At 42.3% G+C, this 5,000-nt stretch overlaps 2 non-coding genes across 2 annotated transcripts; both read right to left on the reverse strand.

Moving 5' to 3' along the window:
* Window positions 1-382: 382 nt before the first annotated feature.
* On the reverse strand, window positions 383-539 carry LOC135194690 (5.8S ribosomal RNA). The gene has a single exon (XR_010309916.1). It is a non-coding gene; the product is annotated as a 5.8S ribosomal RNA (ribosomal RNA).
* A 439-nt stretch (window positions 540-978) lies between these two features.
* Window positions 979-2,881, reverse strand: LOC135194712 (small subunit ribosomal RNA). The gene has a single exon (XR_010309937.1). It is a non-coding gene; the product is annotated as a small subunit ribosomal RNA (ribosomal RNA).
* Between the last annotated feature and the right edge of the window lie 2,119 nt (window positions 2,882-5,000).

Below are 5,000 nucleotides of genomic sequence, written 5' to 3' on the forward strand. Positions count from 1 at the left end.
AATGAAACGATCGAAAGGTCGGAGATGGGCGCTCCTCGTCTGGCGACGAGCGACGCTCTCAGTCTCTCTGACGTCGCATATAACGAAACTCCGTGACGTGAACGTACACACGAACGTATATAAAAAATATACATAATATAAATTATATATACACGCACGCATGTAAACGTAAACATACATACACATCGTCGTATTTGTTATATTTGAACGGACCGAGAACGAAATGCGTATATTAAGTATTATATTTAAACACGTAATAACGATCTCGAACGCGGATACCGTCATATGTTCGAGTCGAACGTCAAAGTCTTTTACTTCGGTTAAGACGTAAAGAGACGAGACATTAAACGTTCGAACAGTGTGGTTTATATTTTTATACAGCCGGCCCTCAGACAGGAGTGGTCCTGGATGTTTCTCCACGGACCGCAATGTGCGTTCGAAATGTCGATGTTCAAATGTGTCCTGCAGTTCACACTATGACGCGCAGTTAACTGCGTTCTTCATCGACCCGCGAGCCAAGTGATCCACCGTCCAGGGTAATGGTTTTGTTAATTTTTTTGTTGTATAATTTCTACGATCACTCGAACGATTCTATACGCCAGAGTGATATTAGTTAGTTTTTTATTTTTATTTTTTTTTTTTTTTTTGTTTTTTTCTCTTCTTTTTAGTATATAGAGAAAAATTCAAAAATTAAAAAAAAATAAATAAAATAAAATAAAAAAAAAAAAAAAAAGTACAAAACAAAAAAAAAAAAATATACATTTTATTTGAAGATGACGTATGTGCGTTGACACATCGTACTTTCCTCGAAATCGACATCGAAAAATATCAGTATAGGACGCGTTACACGACTCTCCGACTCGAGAACGAGAGAATCGCGTCCTCGCATCGAAACGACACATTCCGAACGTCGATTTTTGTGTTTTAGAATTTTATTATCGTTCATCATCGCACTCATTCGAGATAGATAATTTACGTTAATGATCCTTCCGCAGGTTCCCCTACGGAAACCTTGTTACGACTTTTACTTCCTCTAAATGATCAAGTTTGGTCAACTTCCCAGCAACGCCGACGGCCGTGAAGCCACCGCGTGTCGGTCCGAAGACCTCACTAAATCATTCAATCGGTAGTAGCGACGGGCGGTGTGTACAAAGGGCAGGGACGTAATCAACGCGAGCTTATGACTCGCGCTTACTAGGAATTCCTCGTTTATGGGGGATAATTGCAAACCCCAATCCCCAGCACGAAGGAGTTTCAACGGGTTGCCCGGGCCTCTAGGCCAGGGAGAACATGCTGATTCCTTCAGTGTAGCGCGCGTGCGGCCCAGGACATCTAAGGGCATCACAGACCTGTTATTGCTCAATCTCGTGCGGCTCGAAGCCGCCGGTCCCTCTAAGAAGAATTTTAATACGCCGCCAGTGAGTTGCTCGACCGAAATCGAGCACACCTAAATGACGACGCCTATTTAGCAGGCTAGAGTCTCGTTCGTTACCGGAATTAACCAGACAAATCGCTCCACCAACTAAGAACGGCCATGCACCACCACCCACCGAATCAAGAAAGAGCTATTAATCTGTCAATCCTTCCGGTGTCCGGGCCTGGTGAGATTTCCCGTGTTGAGTCAAATTAAGCCGCAGGCTCCACTCCTGGTGGTGCCCTTCCGTCAATTCCTTTAAGTTTCAGCTTTGCAACCATACTCCCCCCGGAGTCCAAAATCTTTGGTTTCCCGGAAGCTGCCCGCCGAGCCATTGTAGTAACGTCGGCGGATCGCTAGATGACATATTTACGGTTAGAACTAGGGCGGTATCTAATCGCCTTCGAACCTCTAACTTTCGTTCTTGATTGATGAAAACACCTTTGGCAAATGCTTTCGCTGATGTTCGTCTTGCGACGATCCAAGAATTTCACCTCTAACGTCGCAATACGAATGCCCCCAGTTATCCCTATTAATCATTACCTCGGAGTTCTGAAAACCAACAAAATAGAACCGAGATCATATTCTATTATTCCATGCACGAAATATTCAAGCGGCATTTTGAGCCCGCTTTGAGCACTCTAATTTGTTCAAAGTAAAATTGTCGGCCCATCTCGACACTCACTGAAGAGCACCGCGATAGGATTTTGATATTGAACCGGCGTTTTACCGCCGGCTCACCGACGATATGCTCCGCAGACGTGTCAGTATCACCGCGGATGCGGTGCACCGACAGCGCGGCGCACAAATGCAACTACGAGCTTTTTAACCGCAACAATTTTAGTATACGCTATTGGAGCTGGAATTACCGCGGCTGCTGGCACCAGACTTGCCCTCCAATTGTTCCTCGTTAAAATATTTAAAGTGTACTCATTCCGATTACGAGGCCTCGAAAGAGTCCCGTATCGTTATTTTTCGTCACTACCTCCCCGTGCCGGGAGTGGGTAATTTGCGCGCCTGCTGCCTTCCTTGGATGTGGTAGCCGTTTCTCAGGCTCCCTCTCCGGAATCGAACCCTGATTCCCCGTTACCCGTGACAACCATGGTAGTCGCAGAAACTACCATCGAAAGTTGATAAGGCAGACATTTGAAAGATGCGTCGCCGGTACTGGACCATGCGATCGGCAAAAGTTATCCAGATTCATCAAAATTAACGACTTCGGACGAGACGCCCTCCGTCGATTGGTTTTGATCTAATAAAAGCACTCATCCCATCACTGGTCAGAGTTCTGATTGCATGTATTAGCTCTAGAATTACCACAGTTATCCAAGTAACTGAGTAAGATCTAAGGAACCAAAACTGATATATTGAGCCATTCGCGGTATCGCCTTAATACGGCTTGCACTGAGACATGCATGGCTTAATCTTTGAGACAAGCATATAACTACTGGCAGGATCAACCAGGGAGCTAACATAGACTTGTTGAAGTCGTCAAACTCTCTTCTCGTTTCATATTCACATATAAAATACACACACACACGCGAGGCACGCACGCACGCACGCATGCATGCATGCATGCACGCATGTATGTATGTATGTACCATATACGCACAGTATGAAACGAGCGTCTTACCGTATCGTCAATCGCGTTAGACGCGATAGATTTTAACGGTTGACTCTTTTATAATTCAAACGAGACACTCGCTCGCGCGCGCTCGCGCGCTCCCCCGCGCTTTATATATTTATCGAGACGATATTTATATATCGCGACGGCGGCGGCGGCGGCGGCGGCGACGGCGGCGTCGTCACATAATGACACATCACGGTCACGAATTCGAACGTTCTAAACGAGATCGAGTTTATTTTAAAATAACACTTCGCACACGACGTGTACGTATGTATTGTTCAACGATTATTATCGTAAAACATTGGGATCGACGCCCGGTGTTTGAGTGATCGTACCGATACTCGGGTTATGTATTTTTTGTACATGATAAATGAAAAATAAAAAGAATTTTAGAAACGACCGTTTTCATGATATAATATCAAAATTATACACATTATACGAATACATTGAATCTTTTAAAAACTCTGGTCTCTAACACGTTTCCTTCTCATATGTGTCGTGTCACGACGTCGCACAGATCTACTACAATGAATCGACACTATTCCATGAGGATAGATTGTAGAGAAGAGCGCGACGACGACGACGATAAGAGGAAGCGCATGTGAGGCAGAGAGATTTACGTGCGTCCGTCGGTCGGCACAGTTTTACAGAACGAAAAAAAAAAAAAGAATCTTTTCATCATTTCCACGTGTCAGTGAATATTGTATGTTGTCCCCCCAGCGGTCGCGACGATTCGTACGTACATAGGTAATACTACGTGTAAAGTATAATATAACGCGATACGACGAATCGAGACGCCAGAGAGACGCAACAACGACGACGACGAAAGGAAACGATAATAAATTTTTATTTTTCGTTATACAAGAGTACTACTGTGATCGGTCACTTCGCGTCTCGCATCAAATTTCAATGTTCGACGTTCGAACCGTCACTACTCCATATATATGCCCGGCGACGAGTATGACATTCGGCTCGTCCGAACGGAATGTAATTTTTTTATTTTTTTTTTTTACGTTTCTCATATTTGATCCGATATCATAAGAGAACAAACCCCAGACACGCACCCCTAACCGCCCACCCCCCCCCCCCCCAAACCCCCAACCCCCCCGCAACCCCCTCTGTATACCCCGAAACAAACATCCAAACCCGTATTATATATATATATCTCTATTATATATTTTGTTCAATATTTTTATATATAGGATATGATTATATGATATTATGCAACGTCAATGCAACATCAACAACAACAACAACAACAACAACAACAACAACAACAACAACAACAAGAAAGAAAAAAAAAAAACAACAATATAGAAAGTTTTATCTTGATTTATTTTCATTTCACCCGTATTCGTTTATCGAAAAATAATAATAATAATAATGATGATGATGATGATGATGAATAAATATAATAATAAAGAACATGACGCGAATTACGAATGCGTAAATAATGTCAATATTACGATATAAAATTAAATATTTATGTTATATAATCGTTTATTGTCCGTCGTAGAACCTTAAAAATATCATAAAGTAATAAAGAAATAGAAATCTATCTTAAAATATCCTGACATAAATGTATCGAGTCTCTATAAAAAAAATAAAAAAAAAAAATTCTACCAACGATTTCTCGAACGGAGTGCTCGATGAAAACGTCGAAAGTTCGTGTATCGAAAGGATAGCCGAGATAGATAGGGCTCGTATGGTTAATGTTAATTTTCGTTACAATCGCATATGAATCGCATCGAAAATGATAATTATATATTATTGATATTCAAACGTATAAGAAGACGTACGTAATAATATTAATAATGAACATGACGCGAATTACGAACACGCGAGAGACACACGAGCACAGACACGACGACATCATGATCGATACACGAACTAATCGCGACGAACGGGACTCTAACGAATTCAGAGTGTTCGACGAAAACGTGGAACGTTCGTGTATTG

Source organism: Vanessa tameamea, unplaced genomic scaffold, assembly GCF_037043105.1.
Source record: "Vanessa tameamea isolate UH-Manoa-2023 unplaced genomic scaffold, ilVanTame1 primary haplotype ctg00000038.1, whole genome shotgun sequence".
NCBI classification, from domain to species: domain Eukaryota; kingdom Metazoa; phylum Arthropoda; class Insecta; order Lepidoptera; family Nymphalidae; genus Vanessa; species Vanessa tameamea.